The 21369-nt window shown below is 39.2% G+C and overlaps 1 non-coding gene across 1 annotated transcript; it reads right to left on the reverse strand.

The window, feature by feature from the left end:
• Window positions 1-18065: 18065 nt before the first annotated feature.
• Window positions 18066-18172, reverse strand: LOC114394355. The gene has a single exon (XR_003662755.1). It is a non-coding gene; the product is annotated as a small nucleolar RNA R71 (small nucleolar RNA).
• Window positions 18173-21369: the final 3197 nt, after the last annotated feature.

Genomic DNA, 21369 nt, shown 5'->3' on the forward strand with positions numbered 1-21369 from the left:
ACTTGGCCGTACAGGAATGGCAGTCACAGCATGGGTTTCTCCCTCATCCTCACCCTCTTTATTTGCCCCAGTTTTCTCAGTCGTCCTAGTAGGATGATCAAATTTGCCTTTTTTCAGACCCACATCGATCCTTTCGCTGGCAAAGACCAAATCCTCAAAGCTTTGAAGGTGTGTAGCCCACCTTTTTCCATAGTAGAATACTGGTAATGTGTCTACTATCATTGTCATCGTTTTTTCGTCATTTAAGGTGCCACTTTGAGCTGCCAGGTTCTCCACCTTTGGGTGTATTCTTTGAAAGATTTGTGCCCCCCCTTTTGCACATGTTCTGTAGTTGCATCCTATCCGAAGACATTATACTGACACTGCCTAACGAAGGCCACCACTAGGTCCTTCCAAGAATGGACTCGGGAAGGTTCCAAGTTAGTGTACCAGGTAACAGCTACCCAGTAAGACTTTCTTGGAATGAATGTATCAGTAATTCCTTATCTTTTGCGCATGCCCCCATCTTCCGATAATACATCTTTAGATGGTTCTTGGGGCAAGTAGTCCCCTTGTACTTGTCAAAGTCCAGCACCTTGAACTTGGGAGGGGTGATGATATTGGGTTCTAGGAACAACTCTTTTGGGTTAGCAAAGGCATAATCTTCACCTCCTTCAATGGCCCTGAGCCTTTCCTCTAAATGATCCAACTTTCCCTTTTCGGCCATAGCAGGAGGGGCTCTTCCCACCGCAAAATGAAATGGTTATAGTTGCGGGCGAAACTGAGGGCCCTCCAAAGTGTTTTCAAAGGGTATACCACCAACTGCTTCCCCTTCAGTGGCATATCCGAGTCAAGGCTCGGAGTCAGCTAGATTGTGGTGGGGAATTTCATGTGTCTCCTCCATGGGTCGAGAGGCATGTGCATGATCAGATTGAGGTTGTTGGCTCTTAATGAGTATGGGAGTGGAGTTATTGACATCCTCATTGGGAATGTACACCACATTGGGTGGTGTATAGCTTGGGAGGCAAACCATATGGCGGGAAGGCGTACTCGTTTTGAATTTGCACATCATGGGGTCATCCGTACTTCCCAAATCTTTGCCTACCATATTTGAGGTTGGATGATTCATTTGCTTGAGGCCGGATGGGGACGTCGGGTTCACCTTAGCAACAACGCTGGTAGCGGCAATTGCAACTGTATTGGCTTCCATTATCTTCTTCACGCTCATCATGGCCTCTATCATTGTGGCCATTTTCTCTTTAATGGCCTCCATGTCGGCCTTCATCTTCTCTTGTATCTCCTCTACTTCACCCATTACTCTAGCTCTAGCACGAGTTTGGTAAGGGCGTCGTAAAGCGTGTCCCTTTCTTTTTTATAACAATGATTAAGTTCATTTTATTTTATTTTTCAAGGAAAGAATGCAACGAGCAATGCAACCAATGAAAAGCATGGATGCATGCGAATGATGTACAGTTGAAGTATTGCGAATTTTTACGCAAGATATGGGGTTGAATCAATTTAGATTTTCAACATGGTCCATGACATCTTTGTCAAGGTGAAACTGGAAGTAACAAGGACATCAATAATCCTAAATATGTTTGGCAGTAGACGAAGCAGTGATGTGACTCGATTCATCTTTTGCCCCAATTTTGCAAGACGGTTACTTCCATATTTCAACTTGACTTGATGAACCTTTTTGTAAAAGCATGAGCTTGGTTCAACCCTATAATCCAAGGAATGGCAATTCTGATCGCCAATACTTCAACAACATCTCATAGGGATGAATGACTCGGGCATACTTTAAGCTTATGCATGGAAAATGTAATTATGAAATTGAGATGCCCGAAGAAACATCCTTTCTTAGTTAAACATGCATTAGGTACCATGTTCAATCATTTTGTTTTTAAGTGAAATGGGTTTATGATCCCAACATGGTTGGCTCATGGTACCGAATATATGCAACTAAGAATGCAGCGTGAATTTTCGTACTTCCCTTTTTTTTGTTTTTGTTTTGTAGAGGAAAATACAAGGATCATGTATGAGCAAACAAAAAGTATGTTGAACGCATATGATGATGCAATGACTCATGCAAAATGTGAGGCTGGAATATGATAACGAACAAATGCAGGAACGATATGTTCATTATGATGTTATGAAGAGATGCTTATGCGATGCATGATATGAATGCATTTTACGGACACGAGAGCCCGGAAAATTATCTCTTCTTACTTGCGCATTTGGGGGCGCAGTGCCCCATGTGTACAATTAAGAAGGTGATATGGACCTTCCGGCTTCCCGTGACAAAGGACGAGACCAACATACAATGCATGCTAGAGATAAAATGCGGGAGTGACTTGATTTGCACAAGCTTTTTGGAGTAGAAACATGGGACCAACTCATTTTATTTCAAAAAGGAAGTCGTATCTAGTCAAGGTCTGAGAGACCATACAAGTTTCCTAACGATTTCTAATTATGTGGGCCATTAAGTCTATCATATGCTGACAATAGCCGAGAAGCCCATGAATCTCTTCGGGGGCGGAGTAGGTGTCTGCCATCGCCTTGGCCTTGGCTAACAATCGGGGAAGTTCTTGACTCCCGTTCAAGGTAAGAGCAAACCGATCCATCCACATGGTTGCCTCTTGGTGTAAAGAGTCGATCACCCTTCCTCTAGCCTCTTTTTCCGCATATACTTGAGCATACTCATCCGCGATTCTATGCTCGTGGGCCATGGCTAGACCTAACTCTTCTTGGTACTTGGCGATGATAGCTAGCATGTTGGTCTCCGTCTCGCATAAATGCTGAGACAAGCTTCTTTTGGACCTTGAACAAGCAATTAACTCCTCTTTCAGTACACGAGCGATGGCTCAGGAGCGGACATGGATGTCTTGTGTCTTGTTGGAACAAGTGTGAAACCAACCAAACACAGAGTGCGGGTAAGCAACAGATGATCCGTGCGCTACTCTTCTCGCACCTTCGGTCAAATGTGTCAAATAGATCTGCCAAGACAGCTACCACCGGACTTTCCTTGCTATGGTGGTAGGCAAGGAAAGCGTCGATTGCTGCTAGGTCTATCAAACCATCCACGTTTGGAAAGAGGACGACCCCAAAAATTAGCAAAGCTAACACATCCATAAACGGGACCCAGTCTCCTTGATTGGCCATACCCCTCGCCTTGTCTTCTAGGTACTTCTGTGGTAGGCCCGCTATGCCGTTCCGAGTCTGTTTTATGCGGTCCAAACCTCTTGCTGAATCCTTGACCACAGTTGCAATTCTGCTCAAAGAGGGGAGACACCCGGAGGAAAGATATGGTTTTCTTCCCCCGAGAGGACATCCTAGAATTTCCTCAAATTCTTCAATGGTTGGTACTAATTGGAAGTCTGCGAATGTGAAGCACCTCAAAGGCTGGTCGTAGTATTGGGTAAGTGATGCAATGGCTTCTATGGACACCTCTGCTATGGTCAACTCTAAGATCTTTCCGTAAGTCTTGCGGAAGGCTTGCATTTGGAGGGGTTCCATCAACCGCCCTAATTCCTTGATGCTGGTGGTATCTAGGCTTTTGACCTTGACTTGGTAGAACCTCTTGCCGGTTTGATTTGTTCCCATGCTTACTAAAGTGAGACAAAAGCTGGTGCAAATCAAAACTCCGATATCTCATGGGTGGGATGGATGAATGCATGATGGAATGCATATGACACAGATGCAATCTAGGAATGCGGGGGTCCGGGGAATTTGTCCCCTTCTTAGATACGACGTCTAGGGGTAGCGAAATGCCCCAACGCACGTTTTTAAGAAGGCGACACGGACCCTCCGTTGGTTTGTTTACAGTAGGGATCAAGACAGAACCCATATGCAATGCCTATGCGAAAGACACAATGCGGGAATGTACACAGTATGACAATATTTACCGAACATAAGCAAAAGGGTATATGATACTCATGCATGGCAGTGTGAAAAATGGCACGCAGCGTGTTTGCTTCGTGCCCCTATTTAAGGGACCTATAAGGGAGAGAACTAACTAGGTTTTTAGCAATAATTCCCAAGGTAGTTATATCTCTCTTGATGGTTTCTAGAGGTATCATCCCCTTTGAAGAACATATTGTAGCAGTAGGGACTACTAGCAACAATAGGTTTTCAAAGAGAAAAGCTCTAGATGAGGGTTCACTGTAATCAAGCAAGTCGGAGACCTAGCATGATCACAGATTCACCTCCACTCCTTATGTTCCCACGAACCCGGGTATAGGGCCCTTTTTCACTCACAGTGTGTGCAAATAGTGTCGGTGTTTGTGTGCATCAAATGAATAAATATTTACTTCATGCATACATTTAAAACGCACTAAAAGCAACAAAGAGTTTATATACACAAGAACATAATGAAAGGAAACCAACAAAGGGGTAAGTCATGGTAAAACATTGCACAAAATTAAATGGCCTAACTCTCTAAAAAATGTCCCCAGTGGAGTCGCCAACTGTCGCAACCTACCCTTCGGCGGGAGGGCGACGCGTGACTCGCGGGATGCGTGTTCCACGAAAGGAATACGCGCGGAGTCGCCACCAACGTTTATTTGAGGAAAACGTCGGAAAAACCGGAAAAGACGAGATCTACGAACTTTTTAGTGAAAGGTTCGGGAGTTGTATTTACGCACGGGGAAGGTATTAGCACCCCACACGCCCGTCCCAAGGGACGGCAGCCTTTAATCGAATGTGCAAACATGACTTTGATTTTTATGTTCCCTTTTATGTTCTTATATCCTTTATACCCTTTTTATATATTTTTCTTTTTTGTGGTCGACAAGGGTGTTTCCCTTTGCTCCTACGTATTCCTCAATTTGCGATGAGGAAATCAGACCTACGTAGTTCTTTCGGAACAAAGTGTTTGGTTAAGTTGTTTTTGTCTTTTTTGCAAAATATGTTTTTTTTGAACAAAAGGTCATTTAAGGTGTTGGACCATTAAACGGTCTTTTGATTTTAAAAGGGGAGAAACGTTAAGGCATTGGACCATTAACGATCTCTTGTTTTTGAAAGGAGAGAAACGTTAAGGCATTTGGACCATTAACGATCTCTTGGGGTGGTCGACAAAAGCGGGGCTTTTGCTCCTACGTATCCTCGATTGCGATGAGGAAATCAGACCTACGTAGTTCTTGCTTACCAAGCGATTCTTTTTTACTTAAGTGGTGATCATTTTAAGGCGTTGGACCTTAAAAATGATCCATTTTACTTAGTGAGAAATTGAAATGACAAACTTCAAAAGCCTATTTTTATGGACGAGCTTGACTAGGCGAATTGATTTTAGCCTTTAGTTTCACTTTAGTTATTAATCAATTTGATTAAGAATGAGAAATCCCAAAGAGAAAACGTCCGATTGATTTTCCGCTTTATTTTACTAAAAGATGTCTTTTTGATTATTATATTATTTTTTACCTCTTTTTGATTTCCGACGTGGTTACGGCACGACCGAACGGTCGGAATTGATTTTAACCAAAGTTAATGGATAATACAATTCAAACGTTCGGTGGAAATTTATTTTATTTTTAAGTTAAGCGAGAAACGACTTAAGCAAAATGGCTTAAGCATGTCAACAGGGGGTACAAAAAGTAAACAAAACGAGAATATAAATGCACGAGACACAATGTGGACCACTACGGGTACATAGAATGAATCGAAAAGCTTGGTTCGAGGTACTTACCCGTTGAAGATCGAAGAACGATGAAGAACGAATGAAGAACGTCGAAGAACGGTTCAAACCTTTGCGAGATTCCTCACGGAAAACGTTACGGAAACGTTTCGGAAGCGCCTCGGCTTAGATTTTCTTCACGGAAACAATTTTTCCAAGCAAATTCGAAAGAGAGAGAAGTGCCTAAGGGGCTGGACCCCTTTCTTCTTCATTTCCTCCCCTATTTATAGCAAAATAGGGGAGGTGGTTGCCGCCCAGCTCGCCCAGGCGAGCAGGGTTGCTTCCTCCAGAAGCAACCGCCTTCTGGAGGAATCTTCTGGAGGGCCCAAGTGGGCCTGGGTGCTATTTGCATCCCCATTTTTACTAAGTACACCCCCCTCTGCTGTTTTTTGGTGATTCTTTTTTCGTAAAGTTACGGAAACTTACGAATTTCGTAACGATACTTGTTTTCTTTCCGTAATATTACGGAACCTTGCGGATTACATAATCATCCCCTTTTTGACTTACGGAATGTTACGGAACCTCACTTAATTATGCAACGATGCTTCCATTTGATTTCCGATGTGTCACGGAAACTTACGGATTGTGCATCAATATTTTTTTGGTTTTTCGGCATGTCCTGGAATTTCACAAATTGCCTAATGATGGGTGCCAAGCACCTCACGAGGACCAAAGAATGGTCGCAAGTCATCGAGCAAAGGTCCCCGGACGAAATTAGGGTATGACAGATTATATATATAAGTATTATTCAGTGTATATACATATATGTTCTTGGTTAGAGTAGGAATAGCAGGGGCAAGATACGCGGGTTAGACTAATTAAGGAAGAGAAATCCATAACTGGGAGGTTATGGGTTTATTCCTAAGTAATTAGTTTAAAAATTATCGTTTTGCGTGCGACTTAAAATTTAACGAAACCAACCTCTGAACCACGCTCGGGGTTTTATTCTGAGCGTTTTGATATATATATTGCTTACTTTCGAAAACTGGCCCCGACGGACGCAGAGAAACGCGAGAAACTGGAACCAGAGAAACGGCACGCAAACCGAGGCAGGATTTTAGCGTTTCAAAAGTCAGATTTTTCTCACTTTTGTGGCTAAGTATGGGTCACAGTCAAAAAGAGAAAGTGGGCCCTTCTTGCTCCACTCAAATGGAGACATGTGGCATTGCTTGAATAAAATAATAAGAAAAGAGGAAAAAGCCTTTAAAAAACCAAAAATCAATTTTCTCTCTCTCTTCACTCAGCAGAAAATTGCAGAAGCCTTCTCTCTCCCTCTCCCTCACGTTGCCTTTCTTTCTCCCTCATTCTCCATTGAAGCTCCACACAAAGCTCCAACCTTTAGTGCTCATTTCTGCTCCAAATCGCGAAAGGAGGGCACTTTTGGAGTCGTGAAGTGCGTGGCTACGAGTGGGACTTCGAAAATTCAGGTTTGGGTGGACTTCTTTCTCCTTTGATTTTCGTGGGTATGGGGTTTTGGGAGATATGATGGGTAGTCTTGCTAGGTTTCTGCTGTGTGATGATTATTTGTGAAGACTCTTGTTGAGAGCTTGTTGAAATTGCCATGTTTGGATGAGTTAAACATACCCATTCTGTTTTAGGGTTTTTGTGATGATGTTTGTGCTGTTTATATGCTGAAATTGCTGATAGAAATCTGTTAGAGACGAAGGGTAGAACTAACCTAAGGTTAGAAAGTGAGAATGTGATGTTATGAGTGGAAAAAGAGTGAGACTTTGAGAGTTGGAAGGCTAAGTCTGAATTCTGTGGTAAATGGAGGTTAAAGTGAGTTAATACTAGCTTGAAATGTCATTTAGGACATGTGAGAAAGGTTAGGCTGAGCTAGAGAGAAAAACAAATGACCAAAGTGAACCAAGAGCCATTTCTAGGGCAAAATTGGGTGTTGAAGAGTCAAATTTTGATTTGGTGGAATTTTAGGTGTAAATTCAGTTTGAGCAAGTTTAGATTGATGTTATGGACTGGTGTGAGGTGAGAGTTTGCTTAAAATTGACCTCATTCTAAATTTCACTTTTCAAACCTTGAAAATCCATTAAATTGAGGGGTTTTGGATACCTAGATTCTGTGTTTTGAAGCTTGACTTTGGGTTAGACATGATTGATACATGATTTGGGACTTGTAGGATTTGATTTGGGCAAGATTGGATGAGGGGAAGTGTGGTTTTCGAAATCTGCACTTTGTGCAGATTTTTGCTGTGAAATTGTGCAGCAGAATTTTGCACAAGTGCAGAAAAATGCTTGTGTGTGATTGGCTGTGGAAAGAGTAGTGCAGAATGAGTTCTGGATGTTTTCTAGTAGATCCCAACGGTCAAAATGTAGGCTTATGCACTATAGACTTCCAGTAAAATTTTGGAGTCGATCTAACGGTTAACGAATTGGATCGAAGGAATTGTTACTGGGGTCTTTAAGTGAGAAAAGCTGTGATTTTGGTTAGTGTGTTGAGCAGAGTTTTTCTGCCTTTGCCCTGTTTTGCTTGGCTGTGATAGCTTGTGCTGTTTAAATGTTGTTTTGCTTGGATGTTGTGGAAGCTTGGGAGGATTGATGGGGACCCGGTATTGAGAGAAACGAGGATATGGGCTACGTGGGAGTACGTGAGCTCAGTTGGAGGTGGGCAACAAGGGATGGTGGGTTTATGCGCGCATTGTGGATGTGGAAAGCTTGTTGTGCACCATCGCCCGACCGCCACCTAGTACCACATGTGATGGGTACCCCATAATCCTACAAGCTTGAGATGAGGAAGTGTTGAAGGGTGAAACTTCCTGCTTTTATTGTTGACCACAGAGTGGTACCTAGAGATATGTCGCGGGGGTCAGGAGACCTTGGGGACGTCAGGTGGGGTGCTATTGCCCAAAACCAAGCTTGACCAATCCCGACCCAACCCGGGCATAGTCGGTCAGTGAGAACCTGTGATGTACCTAAGCAGGCGAGCTCCTGGCAGTCAACAGATAAAAGGAAAACAAGACCACAAAGCAAGGAGGCTTGTGGTGGCTGGCCAGCTGTGAATTTTGTGTGATATGTGGAGTATGGCCTCTGGTAATCGATTACCAAGGGTGGGTAATCGATTACAAGGCTTAAAAATGAAGACAGGAGGCTAAGATGGTCTCTGGTAATCGATTACCAGGGAATGTAATCGATTACCAGGCTTGAAAACGAAGTCAGGAAGCTAAGGGAGCCTCTGGTAATCGATTACCAGCCTGTGTAATCGATTACACAGAGGGATGGGTCACTGGTAATCGATTACCAGGCATGTGTAATTGATTACACAGTGCATTATTGCATATTTCATGTCCTGAGGCTGTGTAGTTCAAGTTTAGCCTCTGGTAATCGATTACCAAGTCTGTGTAATCGATTACCAGAGATGAAAAGCCTTAAGATACCCTTCTTACTTGCATGTAATGGTTTGTAGAAGTATTGTGTGCAGCACAGTTAGATTCTTGTGAAAGAGTCTACCCCTTTCTCTTCTTTCTTGTAGATCGTGATGGCGGCGCAGCTAATCCGTGATCGAGTAGAGATGGAGTGCCTAAAGGGAGCTTGGGAGACCCTCGAAGGCAACACGAGGTGCCGATTTCGGGGCACCATTCGATTCACGGCTACTTCTTTGGTGCATCCAGATGAACCTGCACGGACGCTTCAGCGCACGGTGGAGTGGACAACTCCTTGGATTAGTTTTGTATATTTTTTAGGGTGGGCGTATCTAGGACTGACTGTTAGGTTTACTCTTTTGTTTTGCATGGGTAGACCTGATGTATAGGAATTTGATAATTGTATACATGTGGCTGAAGCCACCACTATGGACACCTTTGCTCTGGATGACACTATATATTTTGTAAAACTCCCATATTTTGGACAACTTTAAATGATGAATGCATTTATGATCGATCTTGTTATTTGAAAAGAAAGCATTAGCAACTTTATTTGTAAAAGAGTTTATCGACTGTATTTTATCCTTTTATTTTCACGTGACGACCTAAAGTAATGGCTGGTATATTCTTCCTTTTGAAACAGCAAAATAATTTAGAGAATTATGAGCGGTAAGAAAGAAATGACTCCGAATAGAGTTGTGAACTGGCCATTCAGGACTTTATAGTGAGGATTTTCCTTCTAAACCTAGTTATGGTGAAAAGAGAAAGAAATGAAAAAGAAAAAGAAGAAAAAAAAAATTAATTACCATGGTTTTTGTTATTTAAATTATTACTATTAAACTAGTCATTAATTTAGGGACGCCACAGGGAAAGGCTGTGAAAACTCAGGCACTTGATTTGCAATGCGGTATATTGGTGTATCTAGCTACAACAGAATAAAGTGGTATTCTAGAATGTTATTTTTGATACAACAGTTGTTGTGTCTCATATTAAACACTTATATTGGGTATGGTTCAAGTTCAAGGGACCTACATCTCTTAGTGCTTCACTTTTTAACTATCACAATAGCCCTATGTATTTTTCCTTGTCTCTATGTTGAGATTTTAGAGAGGATTATTTGTTAATTTTCATCTTTTTGTTTTCTTTGGAGGATCAGTATGTAGTTCCCTTTGTATTCTCTAGTGAGTCACAATTTGTGCCCTTCTTGAATAAAATCACTTTTGTTTTTCAAAAAAAAAAACTTCATCTATTTGTTGTCATGATGTTCACTTGGTGACAAATTACCATGTTGTAATAGAGAAAGTAACATTCAATTCTGCTTCTTCGAAGGTACATATTAAATTCTTAATGCATGAGAGCTTGTTGATAGGAACTTTGTTAAAGTCACATTGTCACAAGTATTTTCACTTTCATTTTCTTTTTTATATCTTTTTTTGTTTCTTTAAAGCAATCTTTTTTCCCTCATGAATTAGAATTGAACATTTACAATTAAAGTGAATAGCTGTTACTAGTTTTTCTTGGAACAAATTTAAGAAGGAAGTGATTGTAAATGTCAAAATGAGATGATCTTACCATCTTTTATGGAACTTTCTTCTTTAAATCTTTTTTTTTTTGTGTGTGTAGTTCTATATCTTTCAAAAATTTAGTGTGTTTGTATATGTGTAACTATTTGGTATATTCAACAACCATCTTTTCTTTGAATTCTTGTTTCGGATTGTGCCTTGTCAAGATGGCAATCATCCCCTACATACACTTGAGTTTCTTCGCCCTAAGTTCTTTAAATAAGATATTATGACAAATCTTATGAGCTATGTTATGTGTCATGATATTCAACAATTGGGAGTTTATGCCCCATTCAATAATATTGCTTTGCCGACATATGTTTTTTGTAGTTGATCTTAACATTTTTTAGTATTTTAGTTTCACCGTATGCTGAAAGAAACACAAAAATCCCCAAGTCTCTTGAAATTGTACCATGATTAAGTTTGCATCTTGATAATGTTTCAATTTTGGCAGAAAAAAATGGTCATACCAAGCCTTTCTCAAGTTCTAAGAGTTAAACACTCTATGCATTGATGATTGTAAAGTACTCTATCCTAATGCTTTTGTCTCAGACGGGTAAGAAATCCAATATATAACCAATGTCACACTTGTCAATTTGATCATGGACTATATTCATTGCCAAATGATTGTGATATCTTTGCACCTAATCTAAGTTCTTTCACTTTTAACATTGCTCCTTTTCTGACATTGCGTAGGCAGGAAAAGGTGAATGTTGAGATTCAATCTTCCTCATTAACATAAAGTTGATCCCATACACCTTCCAAATCTCTTCAGGTAACATGCATGTTTGACATAGATATTTTAAGAGTTTTTTCTTCTTCTTCTTCTTATGCATGCATGAAATAAGGTGTGTGAGATTGATTTTATTTCATGCATGTGAGATAACATGCATACATGAAATAAGATAATTTAAGCTTTTTTCTCCTTATAGATGCATACATAAAAAAGTACTTAAAATATAAAATTTTATGCATGCATGTTACCTAAAGAGATTTAGAAGGTGCGGTGTGATCAATTTAAATATATTAACAAGGAAAGATCGAATCTCAACATTCACCCATTCTTGCCTACACAATGTTAGAAAAGGAGCATCATTAAAAGTGAAAGAACTTAGATTAGGTGCATAGATATCACTATTGTTTGACAATGAATATAGACCATGATCAAATTGATAAGTGTTGCATTGGTTATATAGAGGATTTCTCGTCTAAGACAAAAGCATTAGGATAGAGTACTTTACAATCATCAATGCATATAGTGTTTATCTCTTACAACTTGAGAAAGGTTTGGCATGACCATTTTTTTCCGTCAAAATTGCAACAATATCAAGATGCAAACTTAATCATGGTATAAGTTCAAGAGACTTGGGGATTCTTGTGTTTCTTTTGGCATACAATGAAAAAACATATGTTAGCAAAACAATATTGATGAATGGGACATAGACTCCCAATTGTTGAATATCATGACACACAACATAGCTCATGAGATTTGTCATAATATTTGATTTAAAGAACTTAGGGTGAAAAAAATCAAATGTATAAAGGGGATGATTGCCATCTTGACAATCACAATCCTAAGCAAGAATTCAAAGAAAACAAGATCATTGTTGAAATCAATGGAACATAACATTTAAGATTAGAGAGGATTTTCCAAAATTCTTTCATCCTGATTACAAGATGTTTGTCAAAAAAACATCTTGTATGTTCATTAACGACATTATATGCAACACAATTCTGCTAGGTGTAACACCCTGATCGAATCATACCAGAATAACAGGGATCTAAGGTTGTGTAGGTATGAGATTATACAATTAAGAATGACTTAAATGAATTAATTGGTACTATCTCTATCACTTAAGAACTTCACAGTTAAGCATGCTTTAGAAGCTGAAGTAGATTGTCAAAAGTCTCGAAAAGGGCTACCTACATAGGGTTCTGCTCGGTTGAGGGTTTTCACCAACAAAGAAGTTGAATGAAGTGTCACCGTGTGAGGTGTCGTAGAGTCTGAGTTGTCAAGACGACAACAATCAAGGATGTTACACTTGGCAAGCCATTAACCCATTTTTCACACTTTGGTTGTGGCTTCCTTTCTTCCTTTTTCAAGCCTTTAGTAACATTTAAAAATGTCACCAAATTATTTATAAATGTAACTAATATACTTTCACAAAATTTTGTCAAATGTTGTAGTAGGCCTATATTACTAAAACAAATCTAAAAATGTTAACAAAATTGTAATATTTTTACATATTAATGGCAACATAAAATCTCAACATTTTGTATCATTTTACATTTTTAGCAATCTACCATTTTGTAAGATTTTAAAAGTAGTGCTAAGTTAATGTAGCATTTATTAAAATGTTAGTAGTTTATTATATTTCTTGGTGTTCGGAGTATGAGGGGGGTAAAACACGAAGGAGAACTCCATCAATGGGCCACAAGAGAGACCACCAAACAAGTAAAATTAATTAACACCAAATTCAATCCAAACCTTAAGAGATTAGGTTTCATGAAACTTACCTATTTCTATCCAATGTTAGACTTCACATTCGCACTTGCATTTTAACAATCTTTCCCTCTAGTGTGAATGTCTTCACATGATATGCTCCGTTTTAAGCAGAAGCCTTTTTTTTCATCCATGAGTAGTAATTTCACCTGGGGGGCTGTTAGAGCTTAGCCGTTGCCGCCAATACTCTCTAGACACTTGCATCATCGTATTGACATCATTAGTTCACATCTATGAAACATCTCTTATTCCACATTTCCAAGAAGACTTTCACTTCCATATATGAATCCACTGGCTTTAATATCACTTGTTGGGAATATGAGGGAGTAAAACACCAAGGATTTCTCCATCAATGGGCCATGAATATACCACACAAATGAACTTGACACCACATTTAGCCCAAAGGCATTAAATTTGTGGGTCTTTTAACACTTATGTGTTGCTCAACTTGCCTATTTCTACCCAATGTGGGACTTCACATTTAAACTAGCATTCTAACATATGGGTTAAGTGAGTAAACAAAAAATTGAAATTAGTAGTTAGATCCTATTTCTCAAAACTCCTCTTGTGTGCTAAACGAAGAAGAGATACATAAAAAGGTAGCTCAAAAGTGCCAATGTAGTAGAATTAAGAAAACTAGAAGGATATCTATAAAAAAAATTGTAAATATAGGGGAAAATAAGTAGCTCACTCACCTCTCTTGTGTGAAACCTGTAATACCAAATGATAAATTTTTCAAAGATCTAAATGCCCCTTCTTGGTATTTCACCTCTCTGATGTGAAACCTGCAATATCATTTAGAGCAAAAGTATATATTCAATCAAAACTTGTAGCCCATATTAAGCAAAAAGATAGTTAGATCGATCCATAATTTTGCAAAATTTTAACATATCATGATATTAAAACAATTATAAGCCAATATTTATTTGGCAAAAAGTTAGTTAGACCACCTAATTTTGCAACATATCTTGATGTTACCACAATTATAAGGCCAAGTAAGAGGTCACTACACGCAAAAGGGTTCGGCAACTAGTGGGTTCAATCAGATTTGAGTTTGAAAAGCTCAATCTGTGACAAACCAAAATGAACAAATATTACAATGTTTGAAACAAAAAAAAAAGGATATATTAAAAGCACTAACAAAATAACAAGGACTGAAACAAGTAAAAAATATTACAACGACCATTTAAAAAATAATTTTATAAGGACTAAAACAAAAAGTAAATAGTATATTATAGAGGTCTAAAAATATATTTAAGCTTAAATTGTATCATTCAATCAATATGCACCATTACAGGGATAATTAGATTTAATATATCGATGAAAAAATGACCACTATTAGGAGAACTTGAAAGTGATAGTAGTTGGTATTGTTTTGGTCCTTTTTTTTGTATCTCATTACTCATTAGCCTTTAGCCAAGCACTAACAACTACATTGTGCTCTGTTACAAATCTCACAAGGTTCCTCAACATTTAGCTCTGATTGCATCATGAGTAATCTGACTTAAAAATAAAACACATAGTTTTAAATAAATAAAGTTGAAAAAAGTCAAAAGAATCTCTAATTTTCAACTGGTGCAGGCAAGATTAGGTTATGGGAAAAGCTAAGGAAAACAAAAAGAGAGTGAGAAGGAGTAGGTAGCCGCAAATAGAAGAAGAGAGTTGAAGAGTAAAGATAAGGAAAAGGTAAGAAAATGGCCATGAAGTTTCGTTCAGTGGAAAATGAAACCCTAAAGTGATTAGAATAGCTTTTATACCTTGGGTGCTTTTTATGATATATTGATACAATGGGTCGGGTTTAGCTACTGATGGATAAAAAAGGGTTGTTGCTAGGTGCACCAGCATTATTGCTTGTGCACCTAGCAATTTTAAATAATTTTGTAAATGTCCCTACACTTTCTTCTTCCTTTATAACTTGGTTTTTAACGTTTTTCATTTACGCTCTGCTTTCTTGTTCGCTTTCTTCATTTGGTGTTGGTTTTTCATTGTTGAGAGAGATGTTGCTTTGGAGGTGAAAGTGTTACGGAGGTTCCTCGGTGGTGGTTGCTTCAGTTGTTAATGGACGTTGGTCGTAGGTACGCCGTAAAATCTGTGTTTGCATGATATACGGATTGCATAAATCGTAAGTTTTAATATAACTTACGGATTACATAATCTGTATGTTTTATACGGATTATGTAATCTATAAGTTAAATTAAAACATACGGATTATGTAATCCGTATGGTTTATACGGATTAGATAATTTGTATAAACCATGTAATCCGTATGTTTTATACGGATTTGTAAATTTATTTTAAAGATATTAAAATTTTAAATTTTTTAAAATTATAAATATGTTAGTGATGTGCCATCATTTTCTTCTATTTTCTAAACCCTTTTTGCACCATTTTAATTATTGATTGGTCTTAATTGTCAATTAATTAGGCAGTTTTATTATTTGGGCTCATTTAGCTAATTTGATGTTTTTAATCTAATTTCAGGAATTAATGAAACATTGGGCTTAATCCGGATTTTGGTTGTGGACTTGAAGAGGGCAAATAAAGCAGCGCTTACCTTAGTTAATTTCTAATTAGGAAATTTCACAATTTTATTTTATGTTGTTCAGTGTTTATTTCGTTTTGGGCCAGAGTATTGTAATAGGGCCCAGTGACTTTGAGTGACTCTTTTTAAATAGCTGCCTTGGGATTCGTGCAGGGCATTCTATTCTGCTATGCTATTTTCATTATTCAGAGCTTTGGTTTTAGGTTTTCACGTTTTTCTGTGCCCTTGTTATAGTTTTCGTTCTTAATGCAAATTTCCGTTTTCTGCTTATAATTACGAGTTCATTCTTGCTTCTTCTTCTACTTTCATTTACGTTCTTGTTCATTTACGTTTCTGCTGCATGTTTCATTTGCGTTTTCTGTTTGAATCCATGGAAGGCTAGATTTTCTGGTGTTGTTTCCTTTTGAGGACGAAGCCCAACTCTCTTTGAGGTTTCATTTGTAATGTGGTTTCCTGGCAGTTTTCCCTTCACCAGTTATCCCAATTTCGTGAATATTAATCAGTGCACGCTTCGTGTTCGATTAATTGCCTCTGAGCCTAACTTGCATTCATGCTTAATGGACGAAGGGCTAACTGGTGTATGTGGTGCCTAATCACGTATTGAAAACCCTAAGTTGATTTTTGCTTAGTAAATTGAAATAGGGTTGGATTAAGTGGTTGACTGTTAGGGACGAATTCTCCATAACCCAGGATAAGAGAGTGGCTTCTGAATCAGAGGAAACAACCCGTTTTTAATATTAGTAGTTTCGTATTCCATTTTATTTGTTCTGCTCTTTAATTACCAAACAACCAAACCCCCCCCCCCCCATCATTACTGTTATTGCAAGTATATTATGAACATTTGGCTTGTCACTGCTCGTTTGGAAACGACCTAGGATCACTTCCTAGTTACTGCATTTTCATGTTTATTTGATTCGGGTACGGCCTCGATCAAATTTGGCGTCGTTGCCGGGGAGCAGTGTCCAAAGGTTCATAATAGCTAGCTAGTGTTGTGTGTTTAATCCTTTCGTGTTTTATGTTTAATTGTTAGTATTGTGTTAGTATGTGTGTTAGTGTTGATTAGTGTCCTGGTATTTTGTTTAATGTGTGTTCTGTTTCAGTTTTACCATTAAGCGTTTCCCCTGTTTCAGTCTTGGGTGTTTTGCTGTGAAGATTGTGCTTGAGAACAGAGTAGTAGTAGAAATCAGCTTGCGGAAAAACAGAGTAGTAGTAGAAATCAGCTTGCGGAAAAACAGAGTAGTAGTAGAAATCAATTAGAGACGGATTTTAGCGACCACCCATGCTGAATTAATTGGGATTTTTTGTTTTAGTAGCTAGGGTTGTTATTTTTGGCTGAATTTTTTTGTGGTAACTTCTTTTAATCCATATTTTGTGGGAAAAATAGCTAGAGCCTTTAGTTTGGTCAGATTTGAAAGTTCCAAAAAACTAGCAAATTTTGTGTTTGTCAAAACTTCAAACGGCCATAACTTTTGCTCCGGTTATCAGAATCGCAATTATTATATATGCATTTGGGGTAGAAAAAAATTTCACACGCCATGACAGCCCCCCGTAGGCCGGCTGAGGTCTCCATCGTCCAAAAAAAAGCGATTCTGTCAAAAGTTTTTTATTTTTCAAGTTTTATTCACTTATTTTTCTTAACCTACCAATTTTAGCTTTCATAGTTAGACTTTGAATTTTTGTCTGAAATTTTTTGTGCTATCTTCTCATCATTTTATAAGGTTGCTCACAAAATTTCAAGTCATTTGGATATCATTTGAGGGTAGCTGTAGTTCAAACCTACACCTTTATTTACATGACAAGGCAACTAGTTGTGTGCATGCTGAATGTAGTGTATGACTAGAGGCAATCCATCTGACTTACAACCCTTTGATCCTGAGATAGATAGGACATTTCATAGATTAGTTAGGCATCATTTTATACCTTTTGATCATTCTGAGCATTCCATAACTGGTGAATCTGTGCATTCTGTTATTGGTGATTTTGAACATCCTGATCTTGAGCATTATAATTTTGAGCATTCTGATTCTGAGCATTCTGATTTTGCACATTCTGAGAACATGGCACAACCTCCACCTCGTGAGAGGACTCTAAGGGAAATGGCTGCACCTGATTTCACCTATGAAAGCTTGTGCATCCAATACCCTAATGAGGATGTCCCATATGTTCTTAAGATTGGACTGATTCATTTGCTTCCAAAGTTTCATGGCCTTGCAGGTGAAGACCCACACAAACATTTGAAAGAATTTCACATTGTCTGCTCCACCATGAAACCCCCAGATGTCCAAGAGGATCACATATTTCTGAAGGCTTTTCCTCATTCATTAGAGGGAGTGGCAAAGGACTGGCTGTATTACCTTGCTCCAAGGTCCATCACGAGCTGGGATGACCTTAAGAGAGTATTCTTAGAAAAAATTTTCCCTGCTTCCAGGACCACAGCCATCAGGAAGGATATCTCAGGTATTAGACAACTCAATGGAGAGAGCCTGTATGAGTACTGGGAGAGATTTAAGAAACTATGTGCCAGTTGCCCCCACCATCAGATTTCAGAACAACTTCTCCAATATTTTTATGAAGGACTCAGTAATATGGAGAGAAGTATGATAGATGCTGCCAGTGGTGGAGCCCTTGGAGACATGACTCATGCTGAAGCCAGAAATTTAATTGAGAAGATGGCCTCCAACTCCCAGCAGTTTAGCGCCAGAAATGATGCCATAGTCATTAGAGGAGTGCATGAGGTAGCTACAAACCCATCTGCATCATCTAAAACTAAGAAGCTTGAAGGCAAACTGGATGCGTTGGTCAACTTGGTAACCCAGCTGGCCTTGAATCAGAAATCTGTACCTGTCGCAAGGGTTTGTGGTTTGTGCTCCTCTGCTGACCACCATACAGACCTTTGCCCTTCCATGCAGCAACCTGGAGCAATTGAGCAGCCTGAAGCTTATGCTGCAAATATTTACAATAGACCTCCTCAACCTCAGCAGCAAAATCAACCACAGCAGAGCAATTATGACCTTTCCAGCAACAGATACAACCCTGGATGGAGGAATCACCCTAACCTCAGATGGTCCAGCCCTCAGCAACAACAACAGCAGCCTGCTCCTTCCTTCCAAAATGCTGCTGGCCCAAGCAGACCATACATTCCTCCACCAATCCAACAACAGCAACAACCCCAGAAACAGCCAAAAGTTGAGGCCCCTCCACAACCTTCCCTCGAAGAACTTGTGAGGCAAATGACTATGCAAAACATGCAGTTTCAACAAGAGACCAGAGCCTCCATTCAGAGCTTAACCAATCAGATGGGACAATTAGCTACTCAATTGAATCAACAACAGTCCCAGAATTCTGACAAGCTGCCTTCTCAAGCTGTCCAAAACCCCAAAAATGTCGGTGCCATTTCATTGATGTCGGGAAAGCAGTGTCAAGGACCTCAACCCGTAGCACCTTCCTCATCTGCAAATGAACCTGCCAAACTTCACTCTATTCCAGAAAAAGGTGATGACAAAAATCTACCTAACAATTTCTGTGCAGGTGAATCTTCTTCCACAGGTAATTCTGATTTGCAGAAGCAGCACATTCCCCCTCTTCCATTCCCTCCAAGAGCAGTTTCCAACAAAAAAATGGAAGAGGCAGAGAAAGAGATCTTGGAAACGTTTAGAAAAGTAGAGGTAAACATACCTCTGTTGGATGCAATAAAGCAAATTCCAAGATATGCCAAATTCTTGAAGGAGTTGTGCACTAATAAGCGGAAGCTTAAAGGAAGTGAAAGAATTAGCATGGGCAGAAATGTCTCCACATTGATTGGTAAATCTGTTCCTCAAATTCCTGAAAAATGCAAAGATCCAGGTACATTCAGCATACCTTGTATTATAGGGAATAGTAAGTTTGACAATGCCATGCTAGATTTAGGAGCCTCTGTTAGTGTTATGCCTCTGTCGATTTTTAATTCTCTATCTCTAGGTCCCTTGCAGTCAACTGATGTGGTAATTCATTTAGCTAATAGAAGTGTTGCCTATCCTGTTGGTTTCATAGAAGATGTCTTAGTTAGAGTTGGTGAACTGATTTTCCCTGTTGATTTTTATATCTTGAATATGGAAGATGGATTTTCTCAAGGATCAGTTCCCATCATTCTAGGCAGACCCTTTATGAAAACTGCTAGAACTAAGATAGATGTTTATGCAGGCACACTGTCCATGGAGTTTGGTGATATAACTGTTCATTTTAATATTATGGATGCTATGAAATACCCATCTGAAGATCTTTCTGTATTTCGTGCTGAAATAATTGACCATGTTGTTGATGAATACATGACTGATCTTTATTCTAATCTGCATGCCTCTCACTCTTCATGCATTGAGTCTGAAATTGTACTTGATCATATGTCTGAATTTGATGCTGAGAGTGAATCTGAGAGTGATATTGATTGCATGCATGGTGGTGGTGTTTTACCTCTTGAGATTGATTTTATAGATTCAGATAGGACTAACCATGTTTCAGGAAGTACACATACCTCTGACTTTCTTTATGAGGTAAAGGCTGAGAAACCATCTCCTTCTACCACTGTCCAGCCGACCACACCAGAATTGAAGCCTCTGCCATCAAATTTAAAATACGCTTACTTGGATGATAGCAAGAGTTTTCCAGTGATTATATCTGCCTCCCTTGCTGATGAGCAAGAGGAGAAGTTGTTGTCAGTTCTCAAGAAGCATAAGAAGGCTATAGGCTGGACCCTGGCGGACATTCCTGGTATTAGCCCATCCATATGTATGCATCGAATAAATTTAGAGGATGGAGCTAAACCAGTAAGACAGCCATAGAGAAGACTCAACCCGGTGATTCTTGATGTAGTGAAGAAGGAGATAACCAAGCTTTTGCAAGCTGGAATCATTTATCCTATCTCCGACAGCCAATGGGTGAGTCCCATCCAGGTAGTCCCGAAAAAGACTGGCCTCACAGTGATCAGAAATGAGAAGGAGGAGCTGATTCTTACTCGGGTGCAGAACAGTTGGAGAGTCTGCATTGACTATAGGAGGCTGAACCAGGTTACCAAAAAGGACCATTTTCCCCTGCCATTCATTGACCAGATGCTTGAACGCCTGGCAGGTAAATCCCACTACTGTTTCCTTGATGGTTTTTCTGGTTATATGCAAATTACTATTGCTCTTGAGGATCAGGAAAAGACCACATTCACCTGCCCCTTCGGCACTTTTGCTTATAGGAGGATGCCTTTCGGCCTGTGCAATGCCCCTGGTACCTTCCAGCGATGCATGATTAGTATTTTCAGTGATTTTTTAGAAAATTGCATAGAGGTGTTTATGGATGATTTCACTGTATATGGATCCTCTTTTGATGGTTGTTTGAATAGTTTGGAAAAAGTTTTGAATAGATGCATTGAAACTAACCTTGTTCTAAATTTTGAAAAATGTCATTTTATGGTTGAGCAAGGTATAGTTTTAGGCCACATTATTTCCAATAAGGGCATTGAAGTAGATCCTGCAAAAATTTCTGTTATTTCACAATTGCCTTACCCCTCTTGTGTGCGAGAGGTGCGATCTTTTCTTGGTCATGCAGGATTCTACAGGCGCTTTATAAGGGATTTTAGCAAAGTAGCCCTTCCACTGTCCAACTTGTTGCAAAAGGAGGTGGAGTTTGACTTTAATGACAGATGCAAAGAGGCTTTTGATTGCCTTAAAAGAGCGTTGACTACCACCCCCATCATCCAGGCACCCGATTGGACAGCCC

Source organism: Glycine soja, chromosome 17 (genome assembly GCF_004193775.1).
Source record: "Glycine soja cultivar W05 chromosome 17, ASM419377v2, whole genome shotgun sequence".
NCBI classification, from domain to species: domain Eukaryota; kingdom Viridiplantae; phylum Streptophyta; class Magnoliopsida; order Fabales; family Fabaceae; genus Glycine; species Glycine soja.